The sequence below is a fragment of the Manduca sexta genome, chromosome 14 (assembly GCF_014839805.1).
Source record: "Manduca sexta isolate Smith_Timp_Sample1 chromosome 14, JHU_Msex_v1.0, whole genome shotgun sequence".
Taxonomy (NCBI): domain Eukaryota; kingdom Metazoa; phylum Arthropoda; class Insecta; order Lepidoptera; family Sphingidae; genus Manduca; species Manduca sexta.
Window position 1 is genome coordinate 4,289,977 of NC_051128.1, and position 23,432 is coordinate 4,313,408.

The following is a 23,432-nucleotide window of genomic DNA, read 5'->3' on the forward strand; positions in this document are numbered from 1 at the left end:
TCCGAGAATGAGCCAATCACAATAACTCATTTGAAAACATGTCGGAAAAAAATAATCTGATTGGTCTATTTTTGAGATCAATCCATTCATCAGCCGTTTTCAATAAACGATCCCAATCTCAATCTTCAATCCGATTCCGAGAATGAACTAATCAAAATAACTCATTGGTGAGCATGTCACAATTAATCTGATTGGTATTTTTTGAGATAGATCGAAAAAAGAGATTGGGATCGTTCATTGAAAATGAAGTTAAGTGAAAGATTATATCTTTTGATCAACCTTTATATTATTTATTATAAAGACTATTTTTCATTGTTCCAGGTATGCATGTCAAGCTCACAGGATTGTCTTTATAAATTTCAAATACGGTTACTTCGTTGACAGTGAGTCATTATAAGCAAGTAAAGTTATTATAAGAAAAATTTATGACGTTTATGTTGTGACAACCCTTATTTCTTTCACTGTAGTGACGTTTGTGCTTTGGCAATTTTTATTTTACTTTATCTGATAATTTACAATTCATGATGACATAGGTATTAGACTTTTTTTGTTCAAAACAATGTATTTCTTTGATACAATCAGATTTATTACTTATACATTTGATTATTTCGAGAAATTTGTTTCCTATTCAGTAATTAAATTTTATTTAATTAATTTATTTAATCGATTCGTGTTATCGTATCTATTTATTATCATAAAGTATCCGGGTTGAATCCTGATTCTAATTTTAAAAATTACTTAAACTTATTATTGAATTATCTCTTTTATAGTTACATTTCTTCAAATTTATTGCAATCAATACATTTATTTTTAGTTGTTTTTTACATATCTAATATTGTATTTTAACGGATTAATATGTTAGCAAAATATTTTAAAAATAATACATTTAACGAATTCATGTAAACATATTTAAAATGAAATTGAATAATACCTATTTTTTACGCTGTCGAAGGCGCAAACATTTACATATTTATATAAAAACGAGATACTGTTATTATGAGGCGTTTGAATTTCGAACGCACATGTTTAAATCAGAGCTGTTCCCATACAAGCTAATGAATTAACAAGTTCTTTTCATCCTCACATTACGTATGCCGTGTTAGGGGCCTGTTAAATATGCATACCGTTACCCAAAGTTAATGTCGATGAGGCATCTTCGCATTGGTCGGAAGTGATCCCCGTACATTGACATAGGTTTGGGTCGGTTTTCTATTAAAAATAGTTAACGGGCCGTCGAGTTTTTTTTTTGGTTTTTGTCGGGCATAATTTACATACATTATTGTGTGGTTCATGAGTCGAATTGGTTGTTGCTATGCAATAAAATTTGTTCGAGTTCAATAAACACATTTGAGTATGTTATTTGACATTATTTTCCACGTAATTTAACTGTTTTTTTTTCCTATTATATAATAATAATATAGCTCTGAGGTCTCGGGTTCGAATCTCGGATCGGGCAAAGTGATTTAGGCTTTTTCTGCTTAGTATCGGCGCGGTGTCTGAATTTTTGCCTGATATGGCGATAGGCTCCCACCCAATCATATCATGGAACGGATTACATATCGCGGAAAGTTGATGCATTGGTTAGCGTAGGCTAGATCGGATAGCAGTACCCCTTAGGTAGTTGGTATGCCTTGAGTTGTATAGAGATTTAGGGACTGAAGCCCCGGCGGGCGTCCGAAGGTCAAAATCAAATCCGGGCGGCTCAACGCCGGGTCGTAAGGCACGGTAACCCCAATATAACCGCTCATTTGCCCCCTACAAAAGCTGGGTGGTAGTAATAAGGTACTTTCTCCGCGAAAACAAAAAAAAAGGTAGGTATACCCCTTAGGGGATAAAAGACGCGTGTGTGTGCCCCGCGATATTATATGTATTATGTATATTGAAAATTATATTTTTGAAAGCTGATCGTCGTCCCATCATTTTGGCATGTGTAAAACTTCACGTCCACTTTTGTAATTTGTTTGTATTTGAGTCGCTAGTAGGTGTAACACGAGTTCGTTGCCTTTGTATAAAAACTACGCTGTAATGTTTACGCTTTGACAACTTAACCAGCTAACAAAACATATACCCCCTTATTCATAAACGTTTTTTATCTAAGGACGGAGTAAAGCTGTGATAACAAGCCTGTTTCTCAGTGCCCAACGGCACTGAGAAATAGACATAGGGCCGTTGTGATTGGTTATTATTGTTGTATTTCAATATTAGCCAATCACAACGGCCCAACGTCTACGCACTGCGAAGACTGCCATGCCGTCAGCACTGAGAAACAGACTTGTTATCACAGCCTTACTCGATCGTTCGATAAAAACGTCTATGAATAAGGGGGATAATAGATATCGGAGACTTAAGACCGCCGTTCATCTAAGTTGATTTGGACTTATTAAGGATCATTAAGGACTTCATTTGACACACACACACACACATCACGCATTTATCCCCGAAGGGGTATGCAGAGGCGCAACCACGGCACCCACTTTTCGCCAACTGTGTACCGTCCCATGGTGTGATAGGGGGCGAGCCTATCGCCATATCGGGTACCAATTCCAGACTCCGAGTTGATATTGGGCAGTAAAATCTAAATATTACTTAGCCCGACCCGGGATTCAATCCCGGGACATAAGAATACTGTAGTACCGCGTATGCAGTACAACTACGACACCGAGATAGTCAGAATGAAGATTATACGCTTTAATGTTCATACATGTTATAGCATTGTTAGACGGCTTTTAATTAATTAATAACGTTATTAAAGGGATACAGGTAAATGCTGAATGTTTAATTTATCACAATATTGCCATCTCACATGAGCAATTTTGTACACATATTGACTGTTTCAATTTCACATTTGTACGCATGTGTGAGCCCATATTTGCATATATTTTTATCGCGTTCCATACGATATGTCGAAATATCAACAATCGTTCCGTGTACGAGTTTTTAGTTGTTTCTTGCAAGGAATCAAAGCGGTCAAACGAGTTTGTAGTTTTCATCGGCGTCTTCTATTAAATGTACTTTGATTCCTTCGTTTGTCGGTTTGTTGTTTGCATTTATTATAGAAATTTTATTGCGTTTGGCCATTAATGTTTCCGCCTTTTACAAGATTATAAAAGACTATTAATGCTGGAAGGATGTGTAGTGCATATAAATATAAATTTCTTTATATGAAGAAAGCTAATGATTGAAACTTGTTACATACAACAATCTGGTAAGTACCTACATACATGATGTTTTGTATAAACGGGCCTCTTTTTGTCACTTCTTTTTTGGGGACATGCTAATTCTCGAAAGTTGTAAGTCTATAATTTTTTGTACCCCTCTATATTTTCGAAATTTCCCTGCGCGTACCCCAACAAATAATGCCCTGTGCATAAATATGAATGGATCTCGATAGTCATAATTCTTTGGGATGGAACACGAGCGATTTGGGTTAGATAATTTTGAAGCGTCATATTTTTATCATATTGAACCATATTTCGCGGCGAAACTTTTTGTTAGAAGCAAATTCTAGTCACGTATTAGCCCCGTGTTAAGTTTGTTCGCGATCGATTCAAACTTTACACCGTGAAGGAATAGCAAACATCTTAATACGTAAAATTTCAAAAATTGTTCTTTATATTTTATTATAGAATACATTTTCTTAACTATAATTCGATGAAACATTAAAATCATGTGTAATATTTCACTAGCTCACTACAACCAGATCTTATGTCAATTTTTGTAAATTATAAAAAAAGTAAAGACAATAACTCCTTTATTAATCTTAAACGTCGATAGCTAAAATTTACAATTACCTGCTGCGTTAACTAGCAAACTTGTACCTACTGCGCATTACCCTTAGGCTCGCATGTATTGTACTTCAAAAGTAAGTTTAAACGTTACAAGTGCTTGCGCTTTATGCGGTGTTACAATTAGGACTCGGCTGACAGGTTTAGTTTCACAATCATATCCAATTCAATGTTCGCAGCCGGCGGGATGTTTTCATTGACGTTAAATTATGATGAATGCATTCATTGTTGTGTGTGCACTTATTACGTCCCGACCTTTTGTTCGCCAAATTATTTTGTTGCGCAATTTCTCATCATTGTTGCCGTCCGTGGGTGCTGATCGTATTTTCAATACTTCGGTGATTGTTTTTAATTCCGATGTGTGTTGTTTTAATTTAGTTTTGGTAATCATTGTTCAGTTACATGCCTAATCCGTGCGAGGCATCTTTGTCTTGTAATTGGTGAACATGATGGTAGTATTGTGTTTAAAGTAAGCATTTAAAAATACACGTCGAATTGGTAAACTCTTTCTTTTTGTTTAAAAATGGATGCTTGATAAATATAAATTCGACAAACCATTGCAAATCTGTACAAAAATATAATAAATCTTTGGATATAAAACTTTGTTGAACTACCTCCAGCCGTATGTAAGCCGCACACCGCATTCTCCTCCCAAAACTGTTTCCCATAAAGAAAAACTTTTCACATAACGAAAATCCATTGCCTTTCTCCATGCCTTGGCTCTGTTCACTTCAGCGTCCCTTTTCACCAATATATCGCGCGACACACATTGACCGTAGAAATCGTGTCTAACTCAAAGAAATCTCGGGACTCGTCGTTTGCACTTTAAACTTTAGTTTTAACTTTCCACTATACACAGAGTTGTGAAGTGTTGTTTACACTAATGAATATGTGATTAAACAGGCTAGCTGTTGCTCAAGGTTTGCAGCTAGTTGGAGTTTAATTATGTTTGCTTGATAACAGCGTAGTCAAGAAAACGTAAATTTAACAAGAAGAAGCAAAGTATTTTAATGCAGCATTAGATATTAATTTTGGTAGGGGATGATGAAACAAATAGTAATTTAGATTAATAAAATTTATATATTCACCAAAATAAGTATGGTATAATATAAGGTATAATATAGTTTTAACACGGTATGAATGAATTTCTGTGTTCTTTATATTTTATTGAAATTTTAATTGCAATGAATGTTTCGATTCTATAACTTGTGTGGCAAGAATTGAAAGGCTTTTTATTTTTTAGTTATTTATTTGGTTAAGGAACGGACAATGTTATAATGATTTAAGTAACTCAAATAATTAGTTGCTTGAAAAGATGCAACGGATCCGCGAAGATACAATTGAACGTTAATTTCATGAAACTTTGAATTATACTTGAAGATATAAGTTTTAAAATCGCTTGGAAACCAGAGCATAAGTAAAATAGTGTATAAAAATATACTGTACTCATAAGCATCTACCGAGAAGTAAAATTAGGGCGAAATTATGAGTAGCTAGAAAGTACATAAACCAGAATTATTGATGTTAGAGTGACCTAACGACTTGGTAAAAGATAAAACGAATTAGAATAGTTGAAAGCAGCTGACGCTGGGGAGTTATTGATGGTAGTTAACTAGATTGCCGTACAAAATATATCTATACAATATACATACATAAAATGAAGTTCCCTTTTCTGTCTGTCTGTCTGTTATCGATTTTCTCAAAATCTACTGAACGGATTTTTATGAAATTTGGTATGGAGATAGTTTAAGACCCTGGGAAGGTTTACTTTCTGTCCCGGGAAAATATATAGCGGGACTTTTATTCCGGAAAACTCTCACGCGGGCGAAGCCGCGAGCAAAAGCTAGAAAAAAAAATATTCTATAAATTTTATTGTAAAGTAGACCGACTTATTATGTCGTGAAATAAAAACTTTTATAATAGCACCTGTTTTTTCTCTCTTTCGGTAGACAAGTTTTTTCGACTTTCTCAATAATAAATCTCTCACGTTTCGTGCTACGCATTAGTTTAAAGTTTGCGAACGTTATTTTTCATAATATTAGGAGAATGGATGTTTCCATTTCCATTTTGTTAATGTGCGCATCTAATTTACCTCCTTGTGAAGATTGCTCGACATTACGTTCACGTTCATTACCATTAATGACATTTCTATGTAACGTGTCACTCTTAAGTTTGTAAGAGCAATGAATAAATGATTAGCATTTTTGATATATGACACTCGAGTCATCTATCTCCTCGTACTCTGGAATAAGTTCAGTGATGATTTTTTATGTTTACGCGAATTTAAACATAAGAAATCATCAAGTAATACACATTGACATATAAAAACTGGGAAAAAATGCGGTAAATAATCTTATTTCATTATCAATATATAAAAACCGAGAAAATATCCGAAAATAGTTTTATTTCAACACTGATTTAATAAAAGGTTATAACGAACTTTATAACGGTGCATCAAACACGGTGACTTTTTTTTTAAATTAAAAAGTCTCTACGCAGTACTTACAAGTACAAGATTTGATACGATCAATTGTTTGAAACCCCCCGTGCAACGGATGTAAACGGAGCGAAGATGACCCTTGAATTAATGGATAAATCACTAATAGAGTCATGGAAAACTAAAGTGCAGGCGCTCGTCAAAAGGGGGAGATGGGCTGCCGTTGCTTGATCAATCTTCGAGTCAGTTGACAATCAAAATTAACACTTTTGATTTCTTATGGTTACGCGAATGTTAGTTATTGAACTCTTTACGGATTTTATCGCGGCTATTTATATTATTATCTTCTCCCGACGTTTTTAAATTTTGCATCTTTCATCAGCCTACATTACCATTCCGCCCCGTGAGCATGAAGCATTTTAAAAATCCACCTCGTATACATACTAAAGGGAGATATATACGTCAATTATATATACAGTGCGTTTTGTTTATTTTCCGTAAATAAATCTGTATAAAATAAACAGTAGGGAAACATTCTTTAATTGTTTATGTAAATATTTCATCAGTATAATTAATTTTTTTTTGAAACGATAACACAAACATACGTCTTTTTGGCGTTTTGCAAATCTCCTATTGATTGTATATCATATTTTTTTCTATAGAAATTAGTCACCATGACAAATAAAATCGGGTTATCTTGGATATAGAATTCTGAACCTAATTATAGTATAAGTTCGTAGAAAATAGCATGTTAATGTGCTAATTAAAACGTGAAATATTTTTATAGTTACAAAATAATGTAACAATATTGAAAATATTGGTGATAATAACGATAAAGTAGCTAATGAAAAGTGCCAAGAACAGGTACAATAAAGTTCTCACGTTACATTTAACTGCAGCGTAATGTCGGCTATAATTACACTATCGTCGAACACCGTTTTAATCGATGTGTACATTGCATCCAAAGAATCCTCCAAAGAAATGAAACATCACAACCCGTTTGGTTCGGTCGTTTAAGAGTTTATTTTTAGATGAACGATGTCTGCATTCAAACCCTTTCATACTGCCGTTCGAACATTGACAATGACTGACACAAGGTACTTTGTAAAAGATTTCCTTTCAAAGATCAATTTGGGCGAATGCATTGATTGTAATGGACTCTAAGAATGAATTCTGGTTGAGACGCTGTGTAACGGTTTCTTAATTCATGTCTCGTTTTACTATGAACGTTATAAATATTGTTTTTTTCTTAAAAAGTAATTCTATATAGCCTACGATTTATGTTTACATCAGTAACAAAATGCGTAATAAAATTAACAGAAACGATACGCAGAAATACATTTATACCAATCAATACAATTCGTACTCTAAGAATTACAAAATAATCTTACAAACACGCTATACTGACACTTTTTAATTCAGTGAAGAAAGGACTTAAGTAGTCACCTCAGATCCGTGACGAGGTAAGCTAATTGGGTCTTATTAGGATCGTATTAGCCAAGGAGCACTCATTGCCGTGGGCCCCTTAATATGAACTCTAAAATTATACTCTCCAGACCAACAAGCTGTTTCTAGATTTTTGTCTGTACAGCGAAATAGGGCACGTGAATGTGTTGGGACATCGGAAAGTAAAGGACAATGCCCAAAACCAGGCTATCTTTGCGTCAGTCATGCGTCTTAACCAAATATTCACGAAAAATCATCATTTTAATTATTACTTCATTTGTATTTATTTCAGTCATAAGCGAATGGGGTTTAAAAGATATGAAAAAAAAAGTTGTTTAATTGTTGCAAATGAAACACCGGATAATGTACTGCCAATATGGCGAATTGATACCAATTCATAACAAATTCCCTTTTTAAATGGAATAAAAAAGTAAATATTATGTACAATAAATGTGCCCGTACTTGAATCTATAATATATGTATTAAATATATTATTCATCTCAAATATATTGTTATAAAATAATATATTTTACTTAATAATTATGACCAAACTCCAAATAGCGGGTAAAAAAAGAGAAAATATTAATTGTTCCAAAACAAACAAATAGCGACTTGTATTTGCATTGACAGAAATACAATAGTCGGCTAAAACATGTCTGGACTTTATTTTTAATTAATGAATATATGGGTACAGATTTTTATTACACTGGCAACAGAAATTAATGACATTTTGACATTTTAGATTTGTTTGAATGTTAAATCATTAAAATATTTTAATATATTTTATCTTACTAAAGATCGGAGTGTATTTTAATGTTGAGTTGAAAAATCCTCTTTTAAAAAACATCGTGTATAGTGTGCGTTTCGAACTTTGAGACGGAAGGCTTTTAGTAAGCAACACAATGTCGTCTAGAGCCTAGACCCAGGACAGTTAATCGAGACGGCATATCCCGGCGGTGTATTGACTGCACCTTTGCGGCGCCACAGCAAAGACAAGTATATTCCTTGGACGAGCTGTCCAGTTTGTAAGTTATGTAGATTATTATTAACATACCCACATTGTCGGAAATATTTTGCCAAAGTTAAAAACAACAGTTTAACAATAATAATAATCTGAGCATGTTTACTCAACTTCTACATTATATTTTAGGTTTCAAGGCTGAAATGAATTTATGCTGCCTGCTGGAGATCAGCTAATAGAGAGGTTCACAGACAACAACAACATGGCATGACCCGACCAGCGCTGCAAGAAGTCATTCACTCACTTCAGGAGTGTATATAACCGTGCTGCGGCTATATTAAATTCTTGTTTTTATTTTGGGATGCCAAGAATATATATATACCTCTATTAAAAATATACATCTATATAAAAATATGCATCGGATTTCGTATTTCTGGTTTTATTTTTTCTTTCCCTATGATAAATAACTATTAGCCTAATCAAGCTGTGAAGTGAGTTCCTGGGTTCGATTTCCAGGCCAAGGAACATTTTATCTCGGTATTTTTACATGAGTTGCCTGGGATCGGAATTCTCCAAATAGGGTTGGCGTCAGGCATGAGGCCGGCCATAAAAACTAAGCTGGATCAATTCTACAATATGTGTTGACGCCATATTAGAGTGAGATAATGGTAGGTGAAAATATATATATACCTCTATTAAAATTAGGTAATCCATTTAATAGAATAAGTCGTAAGTCAGAAAAACATATACACAAAAGGTCAGGTAACATATGTATGCTCCGTGAAAAAACTAATATTCCGCCATAATATGTTAGAATTTTTATTGGAGTTTCGTCTTATCAGATATTTTAGGACCTATCAGTTGCTTATGAGGGCGATTAAAGCTAGGTGAAAAGACCGTCCACTAATCGCTTATAGCAATAACCAGTAGGTACTGCAATATTGAGCTTAATCAGACACGTAGGTACTTTCTACCTTACATTATTGCAGTCCATACTTAACCTCAAAATAACCGCCCTATAAAAATTCTGATTACTCCGAACTCCCATCGAATATCTAATTGTTTTCAATTTGTATAAAAATTAGGATATATTCCCCATAGTTTTGTGAAGGTTTTGTACAGACGCAAGCATAGCCCAACTCTCATACAAAAATGGGCATTCTCCTTTAATATACTGGGCATTTCAAGTTGTAGTGCCGGAGGTTTTAAAATATTTTAGTTGTTTTGAATGTGTTTTCCTATGATTATTATTATCGAAGTTTCATAGCTACCTAACCTCTTTTCTTTATTTCTTTTTTCAAGATTTGTTTTCTTTATTCTAAGTTTATCGATTAATTAAATACTGTCTTTTGTTGTGGTTAGATTTGCACTTACAAGGTACTCTCTCGCGAGATCACTTTTGTGTCGCCAAGCGGCAGTCATTGACAAAGGATTTTCTGTCCTGAATAATTAATGGGTATTGTGAGAATTAACAACTATGTCTCGAAGCGACAAGCTCAGTCGCGGCGCTTATAATTACGACCTATTTGCTCGTGTAGTGATTTAACTACATAAAAGCGTTCCAGCACCAGTGTCTAACATTAAGCAAGCGATTTTCTTGTTTCATTATTTAATAAACACATGACATTGAGTTATTTTTCTTCATTCATAATTGCTTGCAATAAGTGGCAGGATATATTTTATATCCGCCCGGATAGCGACCACCGTACACCAGGTGTTAAAACCGCCATAGTGGCCCACGTAAGTGTCGCGGCCGGGATCAGCCTGTGTATATCCGGTTTCTACAGGCCGGCATAATTGTGTCGACTGCCGAGGAGTAATCATCTATCATCAATCGACATTCTATTGGACCCCTCTCCACTTATAATCAGGTGCAGCGGGGTCACTAAGCCAAGTTCGTATAAAAAAAAAATAGTTCCAGTGCCTAACACGGAACAAGCGATTTCTTTCGTTCATGATTTAAACACAAAACATCGAAATATATTTTTCTGTATTCATAATTGTTAGTAATAAGTGGGTACTTGAATTTCTAAAATCATATCTATAACCTCAATACTTTATCAAGTCATGATGACGGAAACCTCTTCGCATTGTATAAGTATGTCTAGAAACAGCTAAGCCACGACTTTAATATGATTGTGCTGTACGAAATTTTAATCCTAATCAACTTCAAACATTCAGCAATATTTTGTTCCCGGTGTTCGTTTCCGATGCGCAGTATTCAGGCGGGCTGATTATTTCGCTCCGTCTCGGAGGCAAACCGTTGTACGACACCTATTGTGGAGCTTTGTGCATTCGTGTTCTTTTGTGGGGTTCGTGGTGCGATTCATCTCGGCTGATTCACGGTTTTGGACCGGTCGCTGTCGATGTATAGTTGTGGACGGAAATTTTAATATATCATTAAGTTGATAGACATCTTGGTCGATACAAGTTTTACTTTCTAAGAAATAGACTTGGATTTGTAAATCAAATAATATTGTTTAAAGTTTAATTGGGTGTAAGAGTTTAAAGTTTACTAAAAGTTTTACTTCTTAAGAAATAGATTTGAATAATATTATTTGTTGTTTAATTGGGTATAAGGGTTTAAAATTTAGTAACTTGTTTCCTGCTTTAAGATTAACTTGTTATCTCTGATAGTCTATGAGGATTTGAATATCTTTAAAATATAAAGGAAACATAAACATTTCTACAATAGAAATGGTATCTTGTGGAGAATGTTACGTACGCCGTACTTGTCGTACGTATCAATGACTATAATACTATTTTAATTCTAGTCTACCTATGAGAACTGTTATTATAATACGTACAATGTGGCAGTATTAATAAATAAATATATTTCCATCCATCGTGAACACTTTTCTTTGCACTTGTACATTTGTGACATCGTGCGGGTGACACGACGGAGCGTCGAGGCGAGTAGCGAAAGCATCCTCACTTTCACCGCGAGCAGACCTTTGACCCTTGAGGTCCAACTAGACCCCCGATTGACGATGCGTGTCACTGTGGACCCTTAGCGCTATGCTGTATGGCTATTGACCTTTATGCACGTGCAACAGCTGATACAGCTAATGAGTGTTGCAACTATAGGGAATGTTATTGGTGAATTTGATTAGTGCGAGTTAAATTAAGTTTCAGTATATTTATTGCCTTGGTAGTGTAAACGTATTGCCTGCGCGGTACGATACAGGTCTGGGGTCCCAGGTTCGATTTCCGAGATGGACAGTGATATGTTGTTTTTCTGCTCAGTGTCAGCATGAATCGCCCCCTATTACATCAGAGGATGGTATACGCAGGCGAAAAGCGGGTACCTACCCTGATTGCACATCTGTCTACGTCTTCGTGGATAATGGCGTGAACTTTGTCAACTTACACATTAAAAAAAAATTGCTATGATTACACAGCTATTGCTTTTTATTTGTTTACACTTCAGGTGTGTTGCTCAATTTAGTCATGGAGGTGGTAGGAGAGGGGGGAGGTTCCACTATTTCATACGTGGCTGTCCCTGTATATTTACATTAGGTGGCGTTATTTTTCGATGTATATCGTAATGAATGTTGACGCGCTTGAATGGGTATGAAACACGCACCATGCATTCGGTTCGAGTCGTCTGGAAACGCTTTTACATTGAATCGATAGTGATTTCTTATGTTTATGCGAATGTTAGATATTAAAAAAAAAAAAAAACGGATTTTATTATGGTTACGAAACTGACCATTTCGCTCCGTTCCCTGGTGCAAAGTCTATGCAACGTCGGTAGAAAATTATAATATAAAGATACCACGAAAGCTGCAGTCTTCGAAACGTTAGGAGAAAATTATAATATAAAAACCGCGGTGATATTCGAAAAATATTTGAAGCGATAAGTTTATTTTTATTATTCTTATATTTTTTTTTATATTTGTTTGTTTTATGATTCTGCACGTGGCATGTAAGTTCAAAAATACATTTTTCAAATGCTCAAATTCGGAGTCGAATCAAACATCGCTATTTTAAAAGGCTAAGCACGCCTCTAAGCATAATATATATCGTCTAAAAAAAAGTCGATGGAACCAATCTGGAGGCATATTCTTTCGAATTTTTTTTTTTTTTCATATCGTTTCAGCTATAACCGAGGTCTAAGATAACAAACATGAAAACAAAAATATTTTTTTTGATGTCGGTTGAAATTAGATTTCTCCGCAAACAAAATTATACGAAGTAATTGTTTACGGTTGTTTTTAAGATAATTACCGGAACTTTATAGTATACTGAACAATAATGATGCTGCTAAAGTATAACTTTACATATATTTCGTTGTACTTTCTATTTCATCTCATGGAGTCATCTCGAATATGCATTTTATGGTCACAGCAAATTTAAGAGCTTGGTATGCATTTTTTTTTATTATTGTTGCTGAAGGCAGACGATCTAACGGCCTATATTATGATGGTAAGTAGTTACCGTTGCTTATGGACGTCGGCAGTACTAGGGGCATAGTCAAGTCGCTGCCTGCCGTGAAATATTTATTTTATACCTCGTTTGAAGGACAAGTCATAGCGGAATGAGTTATTGTCTCATTCGACTAATTGTAGTTTGTAGACAGGTTTCATGGTTGATGGTTCGGAGAAATATGTCGTATGAATTATTAAAAATCGTAATAGATATTTTTTTAATTAACGTAGGTAGGTAGGGTTGAGCCATCTGTTCAAAGAAAAGCAATTTATTAATTACAGTCGCATCATAAACAATTATAATGTACATAATACAATACAATACAAAAACTCTTTATTGCACACACACACACGAAAAATAAATATAAAAATATACAAACCGAATATAATTAAAACAAAAGCATGATGCACAATATGCGGTCTAATAAATAACAAATAATAATATAAATTAAAATGGCTGGTCGCGTTTGTATCCACCCAGCATAATGTGATGTGGTGCAAACCACATCACAACGCTGATTTTTCGTAGTCACCTTAAGTGACGTATCTACCGGCGTCGAACCAGATAACAGTAACAAAACATTTAAAAAAAATTGCTGTGCGAAATGGAACTAATGAACGGAGCTGTCGATTATACGCACACTACTATGCCAAAATGTTAGTTGGTGTTAATCTATTCCGACAAACATTCGCATGCAATAATAGACTTTAACCACCAAATAATTACTTAATTCTGACCCATTTTGTAACAGATGTGGACAAAATCCGATAATATAAGCAATATTATTCCAATATCGGAGAAATCAGTTATGTTTTTTAATCTGAGTAAGACCTATATTACATTTTTTATTTGATCTACTTTTATCTACGGCAATCTATTTGTGGCCCTCGCCGATTTCGTAGTTCAAATATGCTGTTACTAACTTAATAGAAAACGTTTTTACTTTTACTAATAAATCTGAAATTTTTTTTATTGCTTTGAATGACGAGACGAACTTGCCGTTCGCCTGATGGTAAGCGATACGACCGCACATAAACAGTAGAAAATTATTGTTTCCATTGCGCTCGCCATCCTGAGACATGAGATGTTAAGTCTCATTACGTCCAGTAGTTACACTGGCTACAATCTGAAATCTCAAAGTCAAAACGACGACATAGTACACGTCAATAGCACAAAATCCTAACTAAAATATTTATATTAACAAACTTGCCAACATTGCACATGGGTCGTAAAACGTTGGGGTAAATGAGATTTACACGGAATAATGTTTGGGGGTAAGTTTCTATAGACGCTTCGAATATCCCATACGGCGTTCTGCGCAATGGAGCACGCAGTGAGTGTGGCGAATGGATTTTTGGTGTATTCTTGGGGTAAATATCATGGGTGCTTGTAAATGATTGCCATGTTTTTATCCAACCCTTATTTTCGGAGTGTGATATAGCAATTTTTTTAGGATTTTTATGTAGTCAAAAAGTCTGTAGTAGAAATGTGAATTATTTTTTTTTAAGTATTTTTAACTTTTTTAAGTAAATGCGAATAACAAAACTTGAATGAAATTTGATAATTTTTGTTGTGGTTATGTATCAACGTATTGCTTTTAGTTATGTTTTTTTCCCGATACAGCGATGGGTTCGCATCCTATGATATCGTGGCTAGATTAGTTAAATGTGGGCATGCTATTTGTTTTTCCGTCTATTTCTTTGGGGGAAGGCGTGAGCCTATTTATTTCATAAGTCGTGTATTCTATACAATTTAAAATGTTCAAACGGTGCGTGATAAAGTCCTATAGATTTTATCGTAGCGCCGCAAAATAGCATTGCCTGTAGAATAACACTAACTGCAGATTTCAATTTGTAAGCAATGGGTACAATTTACTGCAGAAAATAGCCTTTAGCAACTTTTGGCTTCATTTGAATATCATGCATCGTCGACAAACATGTTATAATATATAACTAGATTATAGAAATACAAATACCAAATATTTATTCGCACAATCCTATGACAAAAACAAATTACAAACTAAATAAAGAAATTATAAAAACAAAACAAACATCACACTAACACCAGTACACAAAAAGAAATAACAATGAAAAAAAAAAACAACAAGTACACACTTACTAGTGTATCTTCCAAAAAGTTAAATTATAGAATTTTTATTTTTTAAATTGATTGTTACTTGATTTAGGATTAGATATTTGAAGCCATCTTAATCGCAACAACCCGTCAACCTGTTGCATTAATGAGCGTCAAACAATATCTTAATGTGGTAGCATATAAATATAACTCTACGTAACATTGACCGACACTATGGGCGTTTATTTAATACTTATTATTCTGTTACAGGTTAGTTATAACAACACTCGACACTCGGGTTACACTCTCGACGGCGTAAACAAAACTCCGAGGTGGTAAGTCGACACTTTCACTGACTCACGGTCGCCTTTCGTGAGCAATTTTCCGGATAACATCGGGAGACTTTTTTGGTATTACGGTATTATTTTTATTTTTTTTTTTATGTGCCAGTATAGCAGTGGCGCAGGGTGAAATTTTTCAAAAGGTAACCCGAGGCAAAAAAAATGCTTTAGTTAATATATCGCGGCCAATTTAACAAAAAACAAAACCTAAGATAACCATAAATGAACCTGAAAGAGAAGCCGGTAGGAATCGAGTTGTATGGACGCTTCGCCACTGCAGTATAGGTAGACGATCTAGCGGCCCAGATGGTAAGCGACCATCGCTGCTCATGCTCTCTGTGATGCCAGGACACAGACAAGCTGCTGCCTACCGTAAAGATCTTAAGTGACGAAATAATTATACTATATGGTTAATCATTTATGCAGCACTTCATCAGGCAGAAGAAGAGATATCACCATGAAGATAATTGAGAGTCAGGATCCTCAATAATGAGGGACCGACTGGAGAGAAATAAATGGTTTAGGCTGATTCGTTAGGTTTCGAAATATTATGTAATTTTAAACGATAATTATGATTTACTCTGATAAGTAAACAAATTGTAAGGAAATGTTCGCCTAAACGAAACGCGATATAATGATCCTGAAATTACTCAGAAAACGTATAAAACTCAAGATTTCTTTGTAAAATCCTCTAGTTTCGTTTCATCTGGTAACCCTACACTAGGAGCTCTCGTTTTCTGCGACTTTACTCAGCGTGTTTGCATTCAGTGCGAAGACCTTTAATGAGATGTCGCGGCTGACTAAGTTATTGCCTTCGCCTAGAAAAGGGCAAAGGAGGGTAAACTTTCTGTTTGTACACACGTATGAATGTCGCGTATTCGATTGTCGGTCGATCACCGTGGATTGTTTATTTTAGTGTCGTTCATGTTTTTTTTTATTAGTTATTGATTTTAACGACATTATTGCTTTAAGTTTGGTATACGTGTAGATAACTTTGCCTAAATCCACTCCTGTATGCGAGAGTAGTTGAAATTAAGGTGCCGTGACTTTAGAATTGAATTTCCTCTGGACCCAAAGCAAAACCTATATAACCATACGCTGTCATCCTGCTAAAAAGTTTAAACTTACAATGAAGAAATTTCTAACCTAAGGGTTTAAACATTTATCAATTTTATCAAAACTAATTATATATTCTTCTACAATTATGTTTGTAACATCAATGTCCTACATAAAATACATGTTAAATATTACACATTGCAAAATTTCATAATAACATGTTCTACCATTCCACGAATGGAATGGCGTTCATCAGTTGTTCTAGGAGATAATAGCGGTTATAATTTCAGTATAAACATGTGATTATAAATTGGAGAATACCGTGGATATGCGCTCCTAATGGCATGTTAATTAATAAACGTACTTAATTATTGGTTTCACCTACGGATCATGTTTGTGTAATGTACCTTTATACAGTAATTTGCATTAATAAATGTAACGATATATTAGTCTTTACCTTTGTTAACAGTAATAAAAATCATCCATGAATAATGCATATTTTTGTCAAAAATACAGGTTACACTTTTCTGATTATTTTACCCCTAAGTAGTATAATGCGAATGTGGCGTGTGCTTTTCTGCCTCAGTCTGATTTTGCCACGTCGACAAATTTTCTTAGTGTTAGTGGCGTTATAATAATATCAGCCCTGTATTATATACTTGCCCACTGCTGAGCACGGGCCTCCTCTACTACTGAGAGGGATTAGGCCTTAGTCCACCACGCTGGCCTAGTGCGGGTTGGTAGACTTCACACACATTCGAAATTCCCATAGAGAACTTCTCAGATGTGCAGGTTTCCTCACGATGTTTTCCTTCACCGTTAAAGCGAACGATAATTCACAAAGAATACACACATGATTTTAGAAAAGTCAGAGGTGTGTGCCCTTGGGATTGGAACCTGCGGACATTCGTCTTGGCAGACCGTTCCACACCCAACTAGGCTATCGCCGCTATTAGTGGCGTTAGGACGTGTAAAATTAAAACGACTTTTAATTGATATTTATTTTGTTCAAAACTTATGATTCTTTATTTTCTATCTTATGTAAGAGTCAATTATTGTAGAGTTATTTTTAAGAAAACGAGTATGCGGTTTCATGTAGTAACACGAAGTCAAAATGATTCTATTTATTTATTTTTAGGAAAATTTACAGATAAATAACATTAGTAGAGTTCAAACACAAGATATAGTTTTATGCGAATGACGAATCTTCGCTGGTAAAAAAAATTGTTCCATAGAAAATTTGGGATTTTTTCAACACAAAGGAGAGGTGTGGTACTTACCAACCGAAATAGTATCAACCTTTATTTTATCTTTACTACACATATATTATATGTATACCTACCACTGAACACGGTATCCCTTCACTAGAACACGTTTGATTTTCAATTATTGCAAAACGTGTCGTAGCTTCCTAGATATTGATTCTATAAAAGTTTAATCAACTAATATTCTCACAATCATGCTATGATTGAAAATATCTCACAGGTGTTATAAAGTAAAATGTATTTAAATTAAAAACATAAATATATCTCGTGCACAGTGAAACTTGAGCACTGTATTGCTGAATTTACATACAAAAGGTATAATACTTCTGCTTCAAGGCGAGAATGCTTTTAAAACGGGACCAAAGTATTCTTTATTTTACAAACTTTACATACAAAGCGGCTTAAATGATGAACAATGTTATGTACTTATTTTTTTTAATCACTTCTTTCGCACATTATTTTTACAGTCATAAATTCATGGCCATATTTTATTTCATTTCTTTTTTTTTACACTTTATTTATTTATTTATTTGGATAATCAACGAACCGTACATTACACGTATAAATTTTAACATAATGATGGATCAAATGCCGAAGTCAAATTATCAATGATTGAATAAAAAAGGGTAACTTCAAACCCACACACAGACCTTTGTGCCTTACAAAGTTGCATTATGTACATGATCATAATCATATTAATATTTGGATATAAAAAACTTTTAAAACGTGAAGCAACTCCACACTATTTGAACATTTTAATAAAGCAAAGAAAATTACCATACAAGAAATTCCTTTCATTCGCCATGCATCCTAAATGTATGCAATTGTCATTTCAACTAATATTCCAGACGTATTACTCAATTCACACAGTGTTTATGGCATACTTTTGTTCATTAAATACATATGCAGTTCAAACAAAGGAGGAATAACGGTGTGAGGTGAGAATGAAAGTGGAGTGACAGGGTGTGGCGGTAAGTGCGTACAATCACTCTTTCTGGTTGTTTTTCGATTAGCAACTTGTTGGGCTTGTATTGCCTGCTGGGAGAGTGCCGAATTCGTCGGTAGAGGATATAGACTTTATAATAATATAATAATAATATCAGCCCTGTATTATATACTGTCCCACTGTTGGGCACGGGCCTCCTCTACTACTGAGAGGGATATGCCTTAGTCCACCACACTGGCCTAGTGTGGATTGGTAGTCTTCACACACCTTCGAAAATTCCTATAGAGATTTCTCAGGTATGCAGGTTTCCTCACGATGTTTTCCTTTACCGTGAAAGCAAGCGATAATTCAAATAATACACACATATTTTTTTAGGAAAGTCAGAGGTGTGTGCGCTTGGGATTTGAACCTGCGGACATTCGTCTCTGCAGTCTGCTCTCTGTCCGTTCCTCAACCAACTCTAGGCTGTCGCCCCTTTTTGATATAGACTTTAGATATTATATAATAAGGACTATATTGTACTTATTATTAGGTCTAAGGTACTATGTACTGAATAAGTTTTTCGTGCAAAGATTAAAAAAAACGCTAGTAACTCAAGTAAATTGAATATATTATATGAATGTGTAAGTAGGCTAATGAGATGTCAGGAATTAGGATCATAGCATTCTGACTGATGTCTGTTTATTTCCGCAAGTGGTAAGCATCGTGTATATATATACTATTGACTTATGGAAATAGATAATAATGTGTTCAATTATTTATTGCGGTTACAATATAATTTGAAAATTAGTGCGATTAGCGACTTATTAATAACATAGCGCCTTTTAATAACATCATTGTTTCAACGCAACAATATTTAAAGTGGACGCGTGGTCGAAGCCACGTCATTTTAGAATTGCGAACGCGAACCCTTTGTGATTAATTGAATTATGCGTCGGAAGGATAAGTAGAAGTCGAAGTATCTCTGACTCATTCCACGAAGCCTTACTTACCGCTGCGATGCGTGCATTCGTGATTTTTGTCAATACATCTTTGTGTAAAGCTAACAAGTTAAAATAAAGTTTGAATTAAAAATAATGAACGAGAGATAAAAACGAACGCCTTGGAAACATTTTTAATGGTTATAAATGATCTTATAAATTTAAATTATCTGATACAGGGGTGATGTCTAACAGAAATACAAGGAAGTAACAGAAAATATAATAAAACAGATTATATTAAATGAATATGAACTGCATGTAATATATCAGATTATTATTTGCACCGCATATAAAACTATATCACGACTTCATTTTGTTATTTCTTTGTAATGAAATTAATCGTCTGTCTTTAAAATATTTGTAGGAATAAAAATCCAGTGTTTATGAAAGATGTTTACACTAACAGCATGGGTAAGCATTTTTTCCACTAATTGAAATTCATTTTAATTTTATTCAAATTTAAAACGCGGCATATCTTCACTTGGCTCCGGTTTCATTGCAGTTTTATTACGTCGAGAATCTTCTTTGAGAGATGCGGCTTATCCTCAGCGGGAGGCTGATTTTCTTTAAGCCTCCTGTAGGATGCCGTAAAATTGTGAACGCCGAGTGATATTCTTCAGAGCAGGAATAAAGGAATAAGCTTTATTACAACTAAACGCTTTGTCAGTAACAGGATCGCTCGGTTTTTTACGGCTCGCGAGTCCTCCGAGCGCATTTTTCTTTCATTACAGATTAACATGACCTAAAAGAGTTATGTTTTTATACTTGCGTAATATATTTTCACGTTACGATCGAGTTATAAACTCTCTATGGATATTCTTAACCTTCATAAAAAATGAATGAAGTTATGTGGGTCAAGCTATTAGTATAATTTTCTTGAGGTTCAACTTACGAGCTGACGTGAGAGGTTCGCGGTCGGTCGACGTTTCATAGCGTGAGTTTTATTTGATAGAATTTATTCATATGGTTTTAATAATTTTGGAATAGAGAATTCTTAATGAAAATTTATTTTATTCTGGGGTATTTTGTATGCGATTGAATGGCAAGCATATCGCTTATCTGATGGTAAGTGGTACCAATGTCACTGCTCAACTTAAAGGGGGGTAGACAGATTTGCAAATAGTGCATCTAATTTTTGGCTGTGTGTATTACGTCTCACGATGAAAAAAGAAAACTAAATATACACACACATACACACACTCACACCTATTATCCCACGCCTTTCATTCGGAGACGAAGGGTTTGTCAGAGGCAAAACTAGTGCCTCCTTACTGCCATGCACATTCCATCCCATAATGTGATAGGGAGCGAGCCTATCGCCATATCGTGCACTAATTCCAGATTCAGCACTGAGAGTATAAAAATCCAATAATAGATCGACCCGGGGATTTAACTAATACAACAGTACAAAACAGTAGTGTAATACAACTACACCATCGAGGCAGTCGTTGTATTCAGAAAACTAAATACAAAAGTGTTAAATCTAAGTGTTAAAACTAAATACTATTCGTGTAAAACTAACACAATGATTATCCGTTTATAAAACAAACCTCCACCTCCAGAGCAAATCAGTTTGTCATCATGCCAACAAATGACTGAAAGAGATCGTAAAAAGGTGTTACGTTCACAATAAGTTGTATATCAAACGCCGATACAATCACACTATTTCACACTCACTTCCCCTGTTAGAGATGGTATTGTTATAAATTGCGAACGTCTTGTATTAGAAATGCGAATTATTGTGATGACATTTGGATTTGATTTGGATGTTTGGTGGTTTGCTGATGTGCCGTAGCCGCTGATTTTTTGGTTGAAATTTGGCAAGTGTAAAGAACGTCTCCTAAGTTTTCGTGCAAGTTAGTTTTTGTCCTGGAAGAATAGAAGATTGGACTTAATATAGCTGACAAGGCTGAACCAGCGGAGATCTACATAATAATATCTATTCAAGTTTGTATTTCTGCGTCAGTTTTTACTAAAGAAATATCCAGATTTATATGAAAATTTTATGCTAAATGATGTACTATTTTAATATAACCTTTCACCTTTTTCACGCCAGATAGATATCAAAGTATTTTTAATAATATTGGTTTTTGATGCCGTATCGCGTATTTTCAAATTCATTTTGATACATTCATTTAGTTTATACAACTGTTGAATAGCTTTGTAATTCAAGCGAGGTTTATTAAAGAGGTTTAACATTGTACAATCCTAACATTTTACGATATGAAACCTGAACATGTAACATTAATTATAACTAAATGAAAATTGTTTGACAATGGAAACAAGACCTTACACTCTATGATTAAAATACAATATAACATTTAGATATTTAATAGAGTTTCGAATGCTGCTAGGTGTACGTTTTGTTTATTCAGGTGCAATAAATATGTTCGTATTTCAAATTAATTATTTACAACCATTGTATAGTAATTTATTGTTAAGGCACGTTTTAAAAGTATCAAATAACTTTTATTTGACGGCTATCGTTTCAAACAATTAATATTGCTAGTATACATTTTATAATTTATTTGAAAGACTAGATTATATTCTGATCTAGTGGTCACAAGGCGGACTAAGGTGTTGATCATCCGAATTATTTCTTTTGATTCTGTTCCTTCGCAGTTATACAAAGATTTAATCTCATTAATATTATAAATGCGAAAGATTGTGCAAATGTTTAGATGTTTGTTAGAAGTAAATGCAGAAGGAGATGAATGGATTTGGATGAAGTTTGGCATAGGATCAGGTCCTGGATAATAACATACTTTTTATCCCGGTGATTTGCTCCCATGGGAAATTATGGGATATTTTATCAGATTCTTGAAATAGGTGGCGCTGGCATCGTAAAGATCACGCTATGATTGGTACAGTGTTTTAGGTACTTCTGTAGTGGAAAATGCTTGGCACACGGGCAAAGCCGCGAGCAACAACTAATTAACGAGTGATCACTCTAAAATTCAGGACCCGTGCACAGTATTGGGTCCGAAACCTCCTCCTTGACTTTTCGTCGCACATCTACAATTTAGTAATGATTTTCATATTTTGTTTATTTATTTTGCATAAAGCCTCACTGGCTTCGATAATGTAATAAAAACGTACATGTAATCAATTAAATTGAATGAACAGGTTTAGAGCTGCTAGTACCGTAGTAATGTGATTGTTTTTTTTCACCTCAGACTTAGGTCATGTGTGTAGTGTATTCTTATAATATGCATGTAAGTTGAATTGTACTTAGTATTTATTTCGTATATTATTTTTGGAACTTAAAGGCAATAAAGCTAAAACAGTAGTGTTGTTTGTTCATCCTATTAATTTTTTCTTTTATAACTAAACTTCTATCATCAGTAAAATACTTTTCTTTACTCCCAAAGTGTAAAACCAAATAGTAACACTTCCAATGAATCAGTTTGACGTCATAATCCGGAGATTTGCGCCCACTAGCTGTAAGTCACGCACACATCATCTCGTTATGATCGATCACCAAGGCCGTTCCGGTGCATTGTTGCCTTTATCCTGACGGTCAGGGGATTGGCCTGAATGCCTACATCTTGCGTCATCTTAGTTAATTAAACACGGTTTATATTGATATATTATGTAGCCAGTAATGGGGTGTTACTTTTGGCACATGCAAAATATTTTTTAGACTATGTTGACATATTATTTATGGCCAGTAAATAGTTTTCTTCTAAATTCATTTGTGGCCAGTATAGG

General features: G+C 34.5%; 1 protein-coding gene across 6 annotated transcripts in view; it reads left to right on the forward strand.

Moving 5' to 3' along the window:
• Positions 1-23,432, forward strand: part of LOC115439771 (putative polypeptide N-acetylgalactosaminyltransferase 9) — a 230,197-nt gene that overhangs the window by 85,501 nt on the left and 121,264 nt on the right. Inside the window, exon 1 of one of the 6 annotated variants that reach the window (XM_037438706.1) lies at positions 3,183-3,205. The exons of 4 other annotated variants lie outside the window; for them this stretch is intronic. The gene's annotated coding sequence lies outside the window, so the exon portion shown is untranslated. Of the gene's footprint in view, positions 1-3,182; positions 3,206-15,446; positions 15,469-23,432 lie in introns of those variants that run through there. One more of the 6 variants, XM_037438705.1, reaches the window with a different exon arrangement.